The sequence below is a fragment of the Dromiciops gliroides genome, chromosome 2, assembly GCF_019393635.1.
Source record: "Dromiciops gliroides isolate mDroGli1 chromosome 2, mDroGli1.pri, whole genome shotgun sequence".
NCBI lineage: Eukaryota > Metazoa > Chordata > Mammalia > Microbiotheria > Microbiotheriidae > Dromiciops > Dromiciops gliroides.
This window is the reverse complement of record NC_057862.1, coordinates 594,197,641-594,217,549: the sequence shown is the minus strand read 5'-3', so window position 1 is coordinate 594,217,549 and position 19,909 is coordinate 594,197,641. Positions and strand designations below refer to the sequence as shown.

The following is a 19,909-nucleotide window of genomic DNA, read 5'->3' as shown; positions in this document are numbered from 1 at the left end:
CTCATAAATCTTTTAATTAAAGAAAACCCATTTACCTTCTGTTTACTTGAAAGATGTACAAATGGAGATAACTTTATTTCATAACCCTCTGATCATTATTATTAAACAGGGAGAGATGTATGATCATCAAAGGTGTTCATCAGCATCATGGAGATGATCCAGAGTCAGGTCCCAGATGAAGATGGATTCCCTATAGACGCTCTTGTTTGTGTCTGGCATTGTACTCATTGCATTAGGCCCTAGAATATTACAGAGAATCCTGGATGGGATCTATAACCACTCAAAAGAGCCAGTCTAACTTTCCACATAAGAAAAAATTCCACAAAACAACAAATGGATAAAGAATATATTTTACCTGATCTATGATATACAGTTGAAAACCTATGGAGCTCAAATGTTGTACATACATATATATACAGAAATAGATATAAAATCTCTCTCTCTATACACATGAAATATATATATGTAAATACATACAGATATTATATATGTATATATAATATAGTAATATTAGATACCATTTTAAGGTCTTGCATATCTTACACAGTGCCCTCCACATCATAAATATTTAGCAAATGTTTGTTGAATGAATTAATGATGATGAGAAGATGGATTTAAGGGGAGCTCATGAAGGAGATAGCTAGGTGACTTAGTGGATAGAGCACTGGGCCTGGATTCAAGAAGACCTGAGTTCAAATTCAGCCTCAGACGCTTACTAGCTATATGATCCTGGGCAAATCACTAAACCTCTCTTGGCCTTAAACTACAAGAGAAGAAAATGGCAAACCACTCCAGTATCTTTGCTAAGAAAACCCCATACAGTATTGCCCATGGGGTCATGAAGAATTGAACATGACCGAATGACTGAACAACAACATGAAGGGAAGGCAAATCACTTTATTTTATCTGTATAACTGGTTGCATGAGTCACTTAACCTCTGGGTAAATCACTTAACTTCTTTTTGCTTCAGTTTCCTCATCTGTAAAATGGTGATACTAATAGTACTGCCCAGGGTTATTGTGAAGATAAAATAAATCATGTGTATAGTGTTTTACAAACCTTCAGTGCTTTGTAAATGTTAATTATTATTGTTATTATCATTATTCCTTTCAGTGATAACTTGACTTTTCCTGACATTCCCATTATCTTTTGCAACCCTCATCAAAGAATGATGCTCATTTTCCCATCTCCTCTTTGGGAAAGTAGGGTAGGCATGCAATCTCATCACTTACATGGCTTCAACAATCATAGTCATGTAAATTACTCTTAAACATATATATTAAATATAAAAAATAAACCCATACCAGCTACCTAATAATTAAGTAATTAATGGTTGAATGAATTATATATATATATACACACACATATATATATATATATATATATATACACACACACATATTTACACATATACACACAGCTCGAACACAACTGGGGGAAATCTCATAACTGTGATGATTAGGTACATTACTTAAGCCTTCATTGCAGCAAGGTAGTTCTTTTATTTCTTCCTAAATAATTCATATTTCACTCTCCAAAGAAGCCATTCCAGACTTTCTTTCCCCTCCTTAAATTTCTAGTACTTTTCCTTCCCTCCTCCTTCTCAGCTGAGGCCCTTGCTTTACTGAGAAAATCGAGGTCATTTAATATGAGCTCCTTCTTTCTCCAGTCTCTTCATCTCGAAACTTTCTCCTTTTCCCCAGTCACTAGCAAAAGGTGGCCCTCCTTACCAGGGCCAACCCTTCTTCTTGTCTGCATGTTCACATTATCCCATCCTCTCCCATTTTCTCTATTAAGTTACAGCATCAATCATTCTCTCTCTCTCTCTCTCTCTCTCTCTCTCTCTCTCTCTCTCTCTCTCTCTCTCTTCCCCGCCCCCCCTCTCAATTTCTCTTTCATTCTCTCACAGCTTCTTTCTATGAACTGGCTTTTTTACTACTTCCCTCAAACAATTAATCAACTAGTAAATATTCATTAAGCTCTGTGCTCAGTGTTGGGTTTAGAAAAAGAGGCAAAAGAGAGTCCATGCCTTCAAGGAACTCCTAATCTAATGAGGAAGTCAAACAAGATTTTGTAGGACAAATAGGAGATACTTAATAGAGGTAAAATACTGGAATTAAGAGGGATTGAGGAAGGCTTCCTGTCAAAGGTGGAATTTTAGTTGGCATTTAAAGGAAGCCAGGAAAGTCAGTAGTGTGAGGGTAGGAGGGAGAATATTCCAGGCTTGGGGGATGGTCAAAGAAAATGCCCAGATTGAAAGATGGAGTGTCTTGTTCATGGAAAAACCAGGCCCATGTCACTGGATCAGAGCACATGCCAGTGAATAATGTATAAGAAGGCTGGAATGTAGGAAGGGGCTAGTTTTGGAGGGATTTGAATGGCAAACAGAATGCACCCATCTTCTTCAACCTTAAAAAAAATTATTATCCTTTATCTCCCCTCCTTTTCTTAGTCAAACTCCTTGAAAAAAGTTTTTTGTACTCTGCATTTGATCCCTCTCCTCTTACTCTTCAACCTTTTGCAATCTGACTTTTGACCTCATGACTCAACCAAATTTGCTCTTTTCAAAGTTATCAGGGATCTCTTTAACTGCCAGATCTGATGATGGTCTTTTCTCAGTCCTCAGACTTCTTGGTCTGTCTGTTGCTTTTCATGCTGTTGACTGCCTTGTCCTCCTGGATCCTTTGAATTTTCATGAAACTAGCCTCTCCTGTTTTGTCTCCTATCTATCTGAATGCTCCTTCTCAGTCTGCATCGCTCACTTATCATCTACCATGCCTTCTAACTGTGGGTGTCCCTTTAGATGGTATCTGAGGCCCTCTTCTCTGCTCCTTTTATACTTTCTCTCTTGGTAACTTCATCACCTCTCATGGATTTAGCTATCATCTCTATGAAGATGATTTCAAAATCTCTACTTCCATCTCCTTTTACTTTCCAGTTTCAGTCCTGTCTCACCCTGGATGTTCTAGAGATAACGTAACATGTCCAAAATTTTCCTTATTATCTTTCCCCTAAAGTCTTCCTCAAAAGTTTGTCTTTTCCAATTGCCTACTAAATAAAGTCTAAATTCCTTAGCCTGGCATTTGAAAACCTGCACAAATCTGGTTCCAAGATATCTTTCCATTCCAATATCCTGCTACTCTCTGTAGAATAGTTTACACTTCAGCCAAACTGGATTCTTTACTATCCTCTAGACCAATCCTTACTTTTCTCTGCCTGGTACAATTTCTGGCACATCACAGGCACTTAACAAAATGCTGGTTGATTGATTGATTCCTGCTTTTCTGTCTCTTCTCATGTTGTTTCCTACATTTGCCCTTCCCCTCACCATCTTTATATTTTGAAGTCCTGACTTCAAGATTCAGCTCATGCAATTTCCTCCATGACTCCATCCCCCCATGACCCTCACTGGAAAAAAATTTCTCCATTCTTTAAGTTCTAAGAATACATTACATTAATGGAATACTATTGTGCTGTAAGAAACAACGAACAGGTGGATTTCAGAGAAACCTGGAAGGACTCACATGAACTGATGCTCAGTGAGATAATCAGAACCAGGAGAACATTGTGCACAGTATCAACATCATTGTGTGTTGATCAGCTGTAATAGACTTGATTCTTCTTAGCAATACAATGGTCCAAGATTGTTCCAAAGGACTCATGATGGAAAATGCTCTCCAAATCCAGAAAAAAAAAAGAACTTTGGAATCTAGATGCAGATTGAGCCATACTATTTCTACTTTTTTGTTTTTCTTTTTTGAGGTTTTTCCCTTTTGCTCTGATTCTTCTTTCACAGCATGACTGACTAGTACAGAAATATGTTTAATGTGATTGTACATATATAACCTATATCAGATTGCTTGCTGTTTTGGGGATGGGGGAGGGAGGGGAGAAAAATTTGAAACTAGAAATCTTAGGAAAACAAATGTTGAAAACTATCTCTACATGTAACTAGAAAATAATAAAATACTTTTATGATATAAAAAAGAATACATTACGTTGTTTATATCTCTTATACCCAGCACATTTTTTTTTACTTCTCAAATACTCAAATAGACCTGTGAATTCACTGATGGGGAAGTTCCCTTCGATGATGTGGATAGCAACCCATTCCTGCCTGTCCATGCTGTGTGACTCTTGTCCATTTCTTTCCATAAGTTCACCTTTGGGGATCTACCCAACATTCTCACATGGTGAGGGTGCTAGTGAGACCCTCTGGTTGCCCACCTGTCATCCCTTGCCTTTGCCTTGTTACTAGTTCATCTGCTCTTCCTATCATATAATTCCTTGATTACATCTTTTGCTCCTATAATTCAGAGTTCCTCATGGGCTATATGTTGAAGCAGCTGGGTGGTACATTAGATAGAGCACTAGACCTGGAGTCAAGAAGACCTGAGTTCAAATTCAGCCTTTGACACTTACTACATGACCCTAGGCAAGTCACTTAACCTCTATCTGACTCAATCTCCTCATCTAAAAAATGGTACCTACCTTCTGTGTAATTTAAGATTCTAAATGTGGATTCTAATGTGTTCCCCCAGTCTGGGGGAAACTGACTAAAAATCACTGATAAAACGAGTTTAGGTTTTTAAGGGTTTATTGGAAAATAGAAAGAAAAAGATTGAGAACAGAATTCTAACAGCCTGGCATTCCTATCTTTCCTCAAATTTCCTGTGAAGTCCTCTGCCGCCACCACCATCAAGTCCGGAAGCCAAAAAGGGCCAGCGCTCCCTGCGCAGGCTCCCTTTCCTCCTTCCTGTCTCCTCCCAGACCATAGGAGGCTCCTCCAGTTGATTGGCTGGTAGACTTGATAGACAGCACCCATGAGCAAACGTCATTTCCTGACGCCAAGGAAAAGCCACAATGCCTCTGAGGCATTTTTCTCATGGTGGAGCTCTCCACAGCAAGTCTCCAGTAGGTGGCGTCATTCCAATCATTACACTTCCAAGGGGGTTGTAAGGATCAAATGGGATAATATTTGTAAAACATTTTTGCAGAAATTAAAGCTCTATATAAATGATAGATATTACATGTTGCATCCTGCTATATGCCCTTCATTGCTTTCTGGGTGATATTCAGTTTTAATGCTTCAAAAATCTACTATATTCTCTATCTTGCTGCCATGCAGCATTACTAGTGGAATGTCAGCATTAAAAAGATCTTTTTGCTTTCATGGGAAGCTTGAGGTCATTATAGGAACTTTGCAATTTTCCAAAGGCAATTCAACCTGCTCTTTTCCACCTGTTGAAATCCGAGTCCAACTTGTTGTCCATCTGTACCATCTGTCCCAGGTATATGTCCTGATCATTCTTAAATTGACTTACCCTGCCCGGACCTCTCTGCTAACCTCCAATCTCACATCTCAACTTTCAGATATCCTGAACTGGATAGACATCTTAAACTCAGCACACTCAAATCAAAACTTATAGTTTTTCCTCCTAAACCCTTCCCCCATTTTTCCCTTTCCTGTTACTGTAGAAGGCACTACCATCCTCCCAGTCCCTCAGGCTCATAACCCAGGCGTCATCTTGGACTCCTCGCTATTTCACACTCCCATGTCCAATTTGTTGACAAAGCCTGTTTATTTCCCCTTTGCAACATCTCTTGAATATGCTGCCTTCTCTTCCCTGACCCACCACTCTTCCACCACTTTTTTAAGTGTTATAAATCAATATTTATTATTTAAGTTCAAGAATGGGGGGGCACATTCAGAACAAAGAATGGAGCCCTAGGGGAGGGGGAGGAGGGAAGAGGGAGGAAAGGAACCTTTTAGGACTGTAGGAATAGGCCCTAGACTATTGCAACAACCTGCTGGTGGGTCTGCCTGCCTCAGATTTCTCTCCACCCTGATCCATTCTCCATTCAATGATTTTCCTAAAGTTTAGGTCTGACTGGATCATCCCCCTACTAAATAAACTCTAGTGGTTCCCTATAGCTTGTCAAGAACAAAGACCTCTGTTTGGCATTCAAAGCCCTTCATAACCTAACCTCCACCTACCTTTCTATCTTCTTCCATCTTACTCCATGCCATTTAGTGACACTGACCTCCTTGCTATTCTAGGAACAGGATATTTCATCTCTCTACTCTCAACTTTTTCTTTGGCTGTCTTCCATACCTGAAATACTCTCCCTCCTCAACTCTGCCTACTGACTTCCCTGGCTGCCTTCAAGTGTCAAGTAAAATCCACCTTTTTATAGAAAGTTTTTGTCTCCGCCTTTTAATTCTAGTGCCTTCCCTCTCTTAATGATTTCTCATTTATCCTGCATATAGCTTGTTTTTATATGTTTGTTTGTTTGCTTGTTGTCTGCCCTATTAGATTGTGAGCTCCTTGAGGGCAAGAATTGTCTTTTGCCTCCTTGTGTATCTTGCAAATCAGCACAGTGTTTGGCATGTAAGAGGTACTTAGTAAATAATGACTGTTTGATGGACAAAACTCTCTAGTCTATCCATCCAAAGATAGACTGTAATCTGAACAGGCATTCTTCATCCACTTGGTGTTTCTTATGTGCTTGATCAAGCTAAACCTCAAGTGATTGCAGGTCTTGTTCAGAAGGTTCTTCAGTATTCTGATGTTTGATGCAATTAGCATAATGTAATCTACAAAAAGATCTTGAGGTTCCTGAAGTCATAAACCTGGTCCTTTTTGACTCTCCCTTCATTCTTTTCACAATTTTTTAAAATATAAGATTTAAGTGTAGCTCTCCTTCTAGAACTTCCTCCCCCCAACATGTATTTACTGTCATTTTGGGTGCCCATGAGAATGATTCCTTTTCTAGTGCACTCTATGGGGCCACATTCCTAAAATTATAGCTCATCAGTCTCCCTGAGGCATTTGCATTTTTTCTAGTCAGTGAGAGCACATAATTAGCTCAAAGCAAATGCATTTGCTGAAATGGAATATTTAACAGTAGCAAAAAATGTGTCTCCCCCATAAATCCAGGATGTATCCTCTCATAAATACATACAGTGTAAATGGGAAAAGTCAAAATCAAGGAGGTCCCAAGTGGAAAGACATACATATAAGGGAACACAAATAGCAAGGCAACTTGTACTTTCAGTTTCCCTGGACCCCCGATGTCTTTTTGTGTCCCTTTCACTGTTCCTCCCTGGATCCCAAATCTCTTGCTCCTTGGCAGTAGTTCCTATAGTCTCTAATTTCAGGCTCCCCTGAAATCTTGACCTTAAGTACTATAATGATCTTTTGGAAGGAACTTGAACCTATATTCTTGGACTTGTTAAAATGTCAAGTCATTTCATGAATAGGATTCCTAGTTTGGGAGCTAGACTCACTGACTCGTCTTTGAAACTGAACTCCAATAGTCACATCCTTCTGTTGTAACACACCATAACTGATGGAAGTGGGAGGAGATAGAAATACATAGGAAAGTCCACTATCTTCACCAATCCTTAAACAAATTTCCTGGTCCTATGTTATGGAAGTGACCTAGTCAAAGTCTCAAAAGGGTAGACTCTTTACAAAGTGAAAATTGGCCAATCAAATTTCATGGCCTTGGCAGGCTGGGAATGTGGGCCATTCATAGTCTTAACAAGGTATACTTTCACATCTCATTGTTTTTGTTACCTGCCCCTTACATCCTGTAATTTCATCAAGTGGGCTTCATTCCCATCAATCTGCTATTCTATTGGAAATAGTCTTTGGATCTGATGGTGAAGAAAGACATTTTTACTAGTTTCCTCAACTATAAAAATGGGGATAGGAATTATACCTACTTCCCAGGATTGTCATGAGAATCAAATGAGGTAGTATTTATAAAATACGTAGTAGAGTGTCTGGCACATGGTAGGGGCTATATAAATGTCTGTTCCCTTCCCCTATTATGTATCTCAGGGCTAAGGAAATCCTTGAATTGAAGAGAGTCCAGAAAGGAATTATATTTTGGGAAGTTTAGAATATGTTTAAGTAGGTATCCAGCTTTAGGACCATAGGAAGATATGGGATCTCAGCCACAGGTCATAGGTAGGCCTGGTGTTTATCTCTTAGAAATGGATTAGCTCGGGGCAGCTAGGTGGCGCAGTGGATAAAGCACCGGTCTTGGAGTCAGGAGTACCTGAGTTCAAATCCGGCCTCAGACACTTGACACTTACTAGCTGTGTGACCCTGGGCAAGTCACCAATTGCCTCACTAAAAAAAAAAAAAAAAAAAAGAAATGGATTAGCTCAACTGAGAAGGCATAGTACCTTATTATCAGTGACATGGCAAGGTAGGTAAAGTATCAAGGTGTCATGTCAGTCCCGAGGTTTCTCAATAAATTTGAAATTTTATTGAAGTATTCATTAAATTTTAGTTTCAGTGATAGAGATTTGGTAACAATTTTAAATTGTTTTGGAAAACAAATCCTAATTTAACAATTACAAAGTGAAATAAGGAAAGTAAATCTCTCTATATAATGTATAATGTATATAATGAAGGTCCCATGTACAACAATGTTGGATTGAGGTTTCATAGATAACTTGAACCTTTATTGATGAGGTAGAGAACTAAGCTAAATATTTGTGCAGTTGCTAGGAGAACTCTTACCTGGTAATTAGCCATAGCAATCTCCAGCCAGACTGACTCAGGCTAAAATAACAGCAAAAAAAACCAAACCCAAAAAACATAGCACCCAGAGCAAAGCTAAAAGCAATGCTGGGCTTCAGCAGCTCCATTCTCACCCCACATCTCACCTCAATCCTAATACTCAACCTAATTGAACCTTATCCTTTACAGGCTTGAGTTTACTTCAAGGCTTCTCTGTTTAGTCTAGAGGATAATTATGGTTTAGGATTGTAGGCCCTCTTCTTATAAGAATCCAAGTGGTCTCTTTGACCTTTCCCCTGAACCTTAGCTCATAAAGAAGGGGAATAATGTCTCTCATCTCTTTTTTTTTCTTTTTAAAAAAAGAATCAAAAAAGAATATAAAGAACATAAAGAATAAATATGAAGTAAATATAAACATAAAATAAATATATAAAAAGAATATAAAGAAAAGAAAAAAAGAATTTTAAAAAAGTATAATTGATGCCTTTTGTTTTCACACCAATATAATTCTGAGTATACCCACAGTCCTGTTCCCAGCTTCCAAGCATGGAAGTGAACTTTATTTTTTTTTTAAGTGAGGCAATTGGGGTTAAGTGACTTGCCCAGGGTCACACAGCTAGTAAGTGTTATGTGTCTGAGGCCGGATTTGAACTCAGGTCCTCCTGACTCCAGGGCTGGTGCTCTATCCACTGTGCCACCTAGCTGCCCCTGAACTTTACTTTTTAACAAAGAAAAATAATTAAGTAAAAACAATGATATACTGAGCACATCTCTTAATTTATGCAATATTTTATCTCTGTAGCCCCATGAGTCTCTATCAAGAGAAGTATGCTGTTATCTGAGACTATTACTGACTTTTCTATATATATATATATATATATATATATATATATATATATATAGTTTTCATATTGCCTATTTCTCAATATACCCCAGTCTCTTTAACCTCCAAGAGATCAAGTTTTTTGGAGAATAAGAAGAGAGAAGAACACAGTTCGATGAAATTTAGTCATATTTCAAAAGCCTGACAACAAATGCAATGTTCTACACCCATAGCCCCTAATTCATGCAAAGAAAGCACGATAGAGTATCTTTTCTTATCTCTTCTTCTGTCTACCATCTCTTTAAAGGGTCAAAGACCTTTCACCTATTCATTTCCAGCATTAATCACACAAACAGGATTTAGGTGGTCCTTAACATTTTCATTTATCAAAACATGGACAGACAGAAAAACGCAGAGTAGGAACATCAGAGAGTAAATGACATGAGCGCTGGCTGCTTTTGGCTAGAAGCTCAGAAAGAATGTATCCCAGTCTCCCTGGCTCTTTCTCCCTAAACTGAGAAGAAAACAAGACAGGACTATCTGTGGTCATCCCAGTTTAGTTGAGAATTAGGGGGCTATGAGCTAACCCCTTCTAGTGGGCAGAGAAAAGTAATAGAGGACTCAGGCAGCCCTGCCAATTCAAACTACACCAATCAGCTCCTCATAGTCCCTAGCTAAACCATCAGTTCACCTTGTCACCATACAGAGGCACCACCCCCAAGGTCCTGGAGAGAGGGAGTAGAGGATAAGCCGGTACCCTAGGATAAGTCTCACTAGTCAGTCAATGAGCACTTATTAAGTGACTACTATATACCATTCACTGTACTAAGCACTGGGGATATAAAAAGAGACCAGCCACAGTTTCTGCCCTCAAGGAATTTACAATCAAACATGGGAGACAACAAGCAAGCAAATATATTACAAACAAGCTATAAACGTGATAAATAGGTAGTAACAGAGGGCAAGAAGTAGGATGGAGAAGGATTGGGAAAGGCTTCCTGTAAAAGATGAAATTTTAGGTGGGACTTGTAGGAAGCCAAGGAAGTCAGTAGGGGGAGTTAAGGAGGGAGAGAGCATTCCAGGCATGGGGGACAGCCAGAGAAAATGCTGAGAAATGACAGATGGAATGTCTTGTTTGTGGAATGGTCAGTCAGGAGGCCAATGTCACTGGATTAAAGAAGATGTGGTAGGGAGTAAGGTACAAGAAGACTAGACAGGCACAAGCAGCTTAGGTTGTGAAGGGCTTTGAATGCAAACTAGAGGGCTTCATATTTGATCTTGAAGTCAATGGGGAGCCATTGAAGTTTATAGAGTTAGTAGTGGAGAAGGGGAAGCACCTACTATATACCAGATACTGTGCTAAGCAGTTTTTACAAATAGTATCTCATGTGATAAGGGGTGTGACATAGTTGGATCTGTGCTTTAGGAAAATCATTTTGGTGGTGGAATGCCTTGAAGTGGTGGCCGCTAGATCCTCCAGCAGGCTATTGTAATAGTTCCTACCTGAAGTGAGGAGGGTCTGCACAAAAAAAAAAAAAAGGTGGTGAAATCAGAGGAGAAATTATTTGAGAAATATTATGAAGGTGAAACTGACAGTCCTTAGCAACAGCTTGGATATGGGAGGTGAGAGATAGGAATCCAAGAGACTCCTCAGCTGTAAGCCTGAGGAACTAGGAGGATGTTGGTGCCCTCCACACAGTAATAGGGAAGGTAGGAGGGGAAGAGGGTTTAGGGCAGAGACAATACATTCTGTTTTGGAAATGTTGAGTCTTAGCTGTGTATTTGATGTCCAGTTTGAGATGTCTGTGCTAGACACTGCCTGCATATGGTGTATAAAATGCATTTCCTTCCTGCTTCTCCTCCCCAGAAGCTTCAAACCCAGATTAAAAGTATGGCAAACTTGGTAAATTCTGGGACAGAGTCCATTAGGCCAAAGCTAGCAGGAAGGTCCTACAGTGAAAAAATACTTGGGGCTTTGGGTTAATTCATCCATTTTGTCATGAACAAAGAATTCATAGCTTAAGTTTTCAATAAATTTGGTTTTTATTTTAAATCAGATGTTTTCATGTAATTTAATTGCTATTTTATGCTTTTCCAGTCACCATTAACTGTTGTAGCAGTTATTCTATCATATAATTATAGATTTATCTCTTTGAGGTTTGATTTTTAGCATCAATTCAAAGATAGATAATTCTCTGTAATGAAAGGTTAAAAAACATAATTTAAGTTAAATATACATTCCATAATATGAAGAGGACTATTAGCTTTATTGACAAAAATACTGAGGGTTTATACCTTATGATGGCCCAATCATTTGGTGACTTTTTCACATGAAATTCACAGAAAGTGTGGTTTGGGGCATTCCTGTTCATAGCCATTTTCCTGTAAAGGCAAAAAAAATGCTCTCAGAAGACTATATCAACATCCAGATGAATGTTGCCTCACTTTTGCTTTATAGACTTCAGCAGACTACAGAGAAGCAGGGTAGTAGAGGCAGCAAGCTGGACTCACTGAGGGAGAAGGCCTGTGTTTAGATCTTGCCTCTGACCTACTAATTGTGTGTCCAATGACAAATTATTAAGTTCTTTGAGCCTCAGTTTCCCCATTTGTTAAACAGGAATAATAATACCTACTTGTGGGGCACAAATGAAATAAGATTTATACAGTGCTTCAAAACTTTAAAGAACTATGTAAATATCACCAATTTACTATTAAAGCTATCTTATTAAAATTAGATTTTTAAATTTTCTCTCAGAAAACCATGATTATAAGGCTGTGTGCCCAATGCTAAAACTACCAGTCAATTTGGTGGAAAAGAATTTTCCATGTTTTTACCTTGAATAGCCAAAATAGTTATATTTTAGACTAATTAATCTCCTTCCCATTGGTTATATGGTCATTGTATAGATGTATATGAAAGCTAAAGTTCAAATACTGCCTCACACTAACAGCAGAATCATGTAGGATAAAGAAAACAGACCTGAAAGTGGGTTCTGGTTCCATTTCTACCCCAAGCTCACTTTATGCTGTGGGCAAGTCACTTCAAATTCTCTGGGACCATTTCCTCATCTGTAAAATGACCAGATGCTACTATGTCTCTTCCAGCTCTGATATGTAATTCTTTTATGGAGTCTGAGCAACCTCTCCTTACTTATTATTTGCAAGAATTAATTTTATTCCTAGTGGGCTACCTTGATAGGCAAAGGCTGAAGTTTGCCTAGCTCTAACATTTTGTGATTCTACTCTGAATCTCAAAATATATGTTCATAAATTAAAGACTTGAGGAATAACAAATCTCATTGAAATTTAGCTAGATATTGCTTAATAGTATTTTAATATTTTAATATAAACTTTATTTCATTTTACTGTTTTTCCTTCAATACAGGCTGTAAGCATAAAATAAATTCATCTCCACATTAAAGGATTATACCATAGTATCACAGGACATGAGGTTCCCCTTCACATGAAGTGTACCAGAGAAGACACCAATATGTGAACCCAGGGTAGTTGAATATTTGGATAATTATTTTAATTTAGTGTCTTTAAAACGCTCTCATTTTTTCAGGACAACTTGAAATAGAGGGATTGGGTTGCTCTGCATCCATACATTGATTAATTGACGAATTTCCCATGGGTTGGAGTTGGGAAGAGGATCATGCCTATGCCATATTTGAGACTGTAATCCTTTAAGTTTATCCCAAAGACATCCCCCAAAAGAGAAAAAGATCTATTTCTACAAAAATATTTATAGCAGCTCTTTTTGTGGTGGCTAAGAATTGGAAATCAAAGGAATGCCCAACAGTTGGGGAATGGCTAAACAAGCTATGGTATGTTATGGTGATGGAATATTATTGTGTCAAAAGAAATGACAAGCAGGATGATTTCAGAAAGGCCTGGAAAGACTTGTATGAGTTGATATATAGTGAAGTGAGCAGAACCAAGAGAATGCTGTGCACAGAGACAGCAATATTGTTTGATGAAGAACTGTGAACAACAACTATCCTCAACAATACAGTGATCCAAGACAATCCCAAAGGACTATTAATGAAACATACTATCCACCTCCAAAGAAAGAACTGATATTGATGGAACACAGACTTTTCACTTTCTTTCATTTTTTTCTTTTATTCAAGTTTTCTTGCACAAAAATGACTAATATAGTAATGTTTTACATAATCGTACATGTATAACCCATATCTGATTGCTTACTGCCTCAGGGAGGGAATGAGGGATAAAAATTAGAACTCAAAACTATAAATAAAAATATTTATTACTTAAAAAATACTGATCAACACAATGACCAATCAGGACCTATAGGAGACTGAGGAGATGGATTAGATGTACAGAATAAAATATATATTCTCAGTCATAAAAAGAAGTTATGACAGAACTGAAATTTGGGTACCTGACCCTGGGACATTTGAAGCAAAAATCCTTCAGTATTTCAGTCATTATTTTCCAATATGTAAAATGGAATAACAGTAACTTCCTTCTGACAGCTTGGGAACTTTATATTTTAAATCACAGGATGTGGAAAAGCCTTACCACTGACCAAGGAAGAGTTGCACAGGCTAACAACAAAGTCACATCTCAGGACAAAAGAAGATCATGTTCTGGAACCTAATGGAGTTGCAGTTATTAGTCTGTCTAGGGGACCCAACTAGAGGTCAGAGCCAGAGATCACAGCATTATCAGAGTCAACGTTCAAGGGAGAAATATGGGGTCACAAGTCAAAGACTAACAGTAGTGACCATAAAATGAACATGTTAAACCAACTGAGAATTCAGGATTCTTGATTGTTGTTTTACAAACAAAAACCCTATCAATTAATTAATGTTATCAAGTCAATAGGCAACAATATTTATACAGTACTATACACAGAATAGGCAATGAGGTCCTGTGCCCAAAATGAAAAGAGGTGGGACTAATACATCCTATTGCTGATATATGTAATGCTAACTTAGACCTTAGTTTTTAGATAAAAACCCAAATCTCAGATTAGAGGTGACAGGAGGTCAATGGTAGATAAAAGCAAATCTTCTTAAACTATGGGTCATGACTCTATATGGGTTCGCATAACTAAATGGGTGGGGGGTAAAAATTTAGCAATAGAAAAGGTTATGCATACCTATTCAATATACCCAGGGTCATGTAAAAATTTCTCTGGGGAAAAGGGGTCATGAGTAGAAAAAGTTTAAGAAGCCCTGGATAGGGGTCAGCTCGGTGGCGTAGTGGATAAAGCACTGGCTCTGTATTCAGGAGGACCTGAGTTCAAATGTAGCCTCAGACACTTGATACTTACTATGTGTGTGATCCTGGGCAAGTCACTTAACCCTCATTGCCCTGCAAAGGAAAAAAAAGCAGCAGCAGCCCTGGATAAAACCATTGTGTATATTTTTCCTCCTCCTATGATGTAGAGTTCAACTACTCTCTCTCAAGGCAACCTTCTGCAAAGGAAGCTAGGGAAATGGAGAATACTATTATTAAACTGTTCATTGTCTTCTTCGCCCCCTCACGGCTCCATGGCTTCTTCCCACAAAAGGAAGTAAGAATGCTACTCTCTTACATTTGGAAACTGCCTTCCAGTTGCCTGTGCATTAAACCACCTTCCCCTTCTCTTTCCTGACAAAACAACAACAACAACAACAACAACAACAACAAAAAGCCCCATCAATCAATTTTGTAAATCATTATAACCGACATAGCAACATTATAGTATTGATGTTGCAAAAATCTAAGTATTTTTCACGGAAGGTCTCAGTACCTCAGAAGCCTTACTTCACACTCACTCAGAATGTTTTTCTGCTGTTCCAAACAAGATTGCTTGTTCTGCTTTTCATTTGGCACTCGGTCTAACATAAGGCTCTTGTTTGTACATATGGCAAAAATAAAATTAATCAAGTCTTCAAAGAATTGTTTTCTCTCTGAATATATAAGGATATTTCCATCCATCAGGAGATTCCAACCTGTTACCATAGAGATAGAAGACATTGCAGGGAAGGACATTCATCTCCTTATCTGGGAGGGAAAATGGCTTTCTTTCTCGTAGAATCTCAGCTAGGGAAAGATCATATGTATGTAATATCAGGTGAAGTCAGGAAGAATTCCAAGAAAGGCTTGGAGAGAGATGAAAGATAACGGTATCAGGGAAAGAGGTGCCCTGGTGATGTTTTTTAAAGTCAATCAGATGATTCCTAAAGGCAAAAAATAAATATTTGAGTGTCTGTTTCAGGCATAGCATAAAAAGCATGTGTGCCTGGCCCTGACTTTTCCTCATAAAGCTTTATTTGATTTGGGTCCTGGCTATTTTATTGGGTTTCTCAGGAATTGAGCTCAGCTGGTGCATTCTGGTTAAAGGTGCCTGGATTTATTTATTCTTCAGAGGTTTTCCTCTAGGACTTCAATCTTTGGAACTAGCTATCTCCCTGACCTGTTTCACATGAACAACAGTCTGTTTTATTTCCAGGACATGACACAAAAGTGACATTTTTGGTGTGTGTGCATTTATGGGTTTTTTCTTTTCTTTCCTTTTTTTTTCCAACAAAGCCAAGTTTTAAATTTAATTCAAGACCTCATAGAAATGTACATAAATAAATAGTTCCCTCACCATCTTCAATGAGTGATTACCAGCAGTAAAGGGGCCTAGAGGAGTATCCTTAAAGATGAAAGGAAATATCCTTAATCTCAATGAAATAAAGAGTTGAAGCCTAGAGCATTTTGGAAAAAAAATGTCCAAATGTCGTTAGAATTTATTCATGGAGATCTTACAATGTGTTACACCTTGAATAAAGCCAAAACTATAAAGTTAGGAACTTACATTATAAGGCTAGAAGAGCAAATATCACACATAGTACTACAAATATTCTACAAATTTGTATTCCTATTTTAAGAGGCAGTGTACCATAGCAAGAAATAGTACTTGCCCCAATTGGGACACTTGGCTGTTTAACCATGGGCAAGTCACTTAATCTCTGAGTTTCCCTATCTATGTCACTCAATCTCTTAGAGTCTGTTTCCCTAACTATAAAATAGCAATAATCATACTCATACTACCTACCACCTCCCAAGGTTGTTGGGAGAGAAGGATGGATTTTGTAAATTTTCAGGTCCTGCTAAGATGTAAGTTAATGTTAAATTTTAGCTTTCTGCCTTTTTATTATAGAACAAATTTTGACTGATCAAGTTAACCAGACTGAGGATAACGAACACTTCCATGTAAATTTATTATCACCACTACCAAAAGAGAATACTCTTAAAGGAGGTGGCACAAATGAAATAGCAATGGATTTGTGGTCAGTTCAATTCCACAAAGTATTAAGCAACAACTGTGTGGAAGGCAGGTTTAAATCCCAGCTCTGAGGCTTACTACCCAGAACTAGTCACTCAGTCTTTTGGGGTCTCAATTTAAATCAACATTTATTAAACTCCTATTGTATGTAAGACTCCTTGCTAGGCAGTGGAATGATTCAAAAATGAAATAGTCCCTCGGTTTCCTTATCTGTGACATGAGAGGCATAGCCAAGTTCATCTTTAAAATCCCTTTAGCTCTAAATCCAGCGACACCTATAACAATTGATTTGGGCTTGGGCAGAATTTTGTAATGCTCCAAATTCCATGTCTGAGTCCTCTAACCAAATGACTTAGTAAACAGGACAAGTCTTTTTGTGCTGTCATTGCCATAAAATGGTTTGCAATGGGTTACATGCAGTGATGTGCTGGTAAATGTTTAACACTTGGCTCTCTAAAAAAACAAATAGCCAAAATACACCTTTAAGTTTAAATTACATTATTAACATTTTCTCCAACACATTATTAAGTTTATACAATCAACAAAACAACAAATCAAACACTGAGCCGTATTTACTTCCAGTTTTTGAGGTATCATTGCTCACATTGAAAATTGAACAATTTTTGTAAACTGGTTCAAGCTGACTCCAGCACATTCTTGGTTAAACACAATTTTAATTCTTCTGGAATCACAAGATTCCATGATTCAAAGCATTTTTCATCACTGGGAATATTAAAGAGATGAACTTTAGTGGGGGGAAATAATTTGGGATCATTGATAGTCCCGGGCAATTTCCCAAATACAATTAAGTTCTATACCCTTCTAACTCAATTCTGGGCTCAATTCATCATCCATCTGCAGTGATTGTAGAGGATATACCTATACATACACACACACACATGCATATACATATATATGGTGATTACATTATGGTGATGGATGAACCCATCTAGATAATTATCTTTAAAAAAGTGATGATATGGAGCTGAGAAAATCTTTACAGATAGATAGGTAGGTAGAAAGAATTAGAGATCTGTTGAAGATCTATAATTTCAATTGGTAGTTTAAGAGAAGAAAAAGTCTTCCATAGATAATAGGAATGTCTCCAAGATTATATTTCAATATATCTAAATATCTGAGAATTCATAAGTGTAGGCATTCTCTCCACCAATATAGACTACAACCCCTCCACACTGAAGACAGTCTTTTTGAGTCAGTCACTCAATAGACATTTTTTAAGTACCTCCTACGTGACAGGCACAGTCCTAAGTGTTAAGGATACAAAGAAAGGCAAAAGACAATATCTACTCTCAAGGAGCTCACAGTCTAAAGACAATATGCAAACAGCTTTGTTCAAGGAAGTTATATATGTACAGGATAAATGGGTGGTAATCAGTAGAGAGAAGGCACTAGATTTAAGGGGAATTAGGAAAGGATTTCAGTAGATGGTAGGATTTTCCCTGAGATTTGAAGGAAGATAGTCAAAATAAGAGTCAATAATGAGGAAGGACAGAGAGCCAGTGAAAATGCCTTAAGGAATTCTTCACTTGGTGGTCAATCGTCTACATTTAGCTAGACGGATCCTTAGACATTCCAGATACAATCCACCTTTCTAGTTTGGCCAGATGTTCTAGCGCTTGCTCTGAATTTATTTAGCCTCTGAAAACCCCACATCCACTACATTAAATGACGAAGCCTCAGAGAAGAACTTCTAAAGAGATTAAGATATGCATATCTGAACAAGTACACATACACAGTTTTGCAAGAGATATACCACAAAACCTGGAATCAGGAGGGTCCGACTTCAAATCCAAACCCAGACATTTATTAGCTGGATGACCTTGGGCAAATCATTTAACCTCTTTCTGCTTTAGTTTCCTCATCTGTAAAATGAGGATAATAATAGCACCTACTTTGATGAAATGAGATGATATTTATAAAGTGCATTGTAAACGTAAAGATCTAAATAAATGGTAGCTATAACTGTTATACACACGCATGCACACACATATATATACGTACAAATGTATATATGCATATTTGTTATGTCATTTCAATCATGTCTGACTCTTCGTGACCCCATATGGGTTTTTTTAGGGGCAAAGATACTAGAATGGTTTGCCATTTCCTTCTCCAGCTAATTCTACAGATGAGGAAACTGAGGCAAACAGGGTTAAGTGACTTGCCCAGGGTCACATAGCTAGTAAGTCCCCAAAGTCATATTTGAAGTCAGGAAAATGATTCTTCCTGACTTCAGGCCCAATGCTCTATCCACTGTGTCTCCTAGCTACCCATGTGTGTGTATACATATAGCCAATGGATGAATCTTCAGATGTCTATGTCAGAACATCTATTCTTGGTCAAATGCTTTTGATCAGCATGAGTCATTTTACAAATAACTCTGAAAATGGAGAGATGCAGGTTGAATGATAACATCACAGTTGGTTAATGAGGGGATCCTTTAATGAGATGGTTTATATGAAATCCACTATCTTAGTCCATGCTTTTCCATCTTTATGAAGCACTAGCATGACTCAGACTTCCAGGGCTATGCTGGGTCTGGCAGATATCCTGTTAATTTAGGATAATTAAATATACCAGCCATATATTTCAGGAAGGTTTGATTAAATACTTTAGAGAAGTTATCGGTGGATCCATCTGGCCTAGGGTCTTTGCCACATGGAACATTCTTACTACCTCCATTATTTATCCTGTTCGAATATTTATCTTCTAGAATAATGTATCTGTTTTTAGTGTAGATTGTAATTAAATCTTTTTTAAAGGGTCTTAGTTTACCAATCTATATATTCAACAGCCTCTGAAGCCATAGAGAAGCCTAATACCAGGCTACAAAGTTTTAAGATATGTTAAATCACCCATCCTTTAGCTTAGTTGTTAACAGTTTGGCTGAGTCTACCTTAGCCATTAATAATGCATGTACAGGAGCTAAGAGGATCTGAAAAGAAAGATTTGCTCATTAGTGATCTGATGCTATATAATTCTATAAAGATCTAAGATTGACAAAAAAACCCAGAAGCACTTGCCTCTTCAATTTAACCACAGACTATGTACGCCATGAGAGCAGGGACTGCTTTTTGCCCTTCTTTGTATCTCCAATGTTTACCACGGTGTCTGGTACAAGGTGGGAGCTTTATACCTGTTTGACTTGCTGACTTGATAGATAGTTGTACTTCTGGGATTTTGTTAACCACAGAGCCATGTAGAATCATCAGACAGCGTAGGCATGAGTAACTCTT

General features: G+C 37.8%; 1 protein-coding gene and 1 long non-coding RNA gene across 2 annotated transcripts in view; one reads left to right on the top strand and one right to left on the bottom strand.

The window, feature by feature from the left end:
* EML6 (EMAP like 6) overlaps positions 1 to 19,909 on the top strand; it is a 325,245-nt gene that overhangs the window by 128,574 nt on the left and 176,762 nt on the right.
* Positions 93 to 15,394, bottom strand: LOC122744172. The gene is made up of 3 exons (XR_006355053.1): positions 15,129 to 15,394; positions 11,660 to 11,746; positions 93 to 239 (listed from the first exon to the last, which is right to left on the bottom strand). It is a non-coding gene; the product is annotated as an uncharacterized LOC122744172 (long non-coding RNA).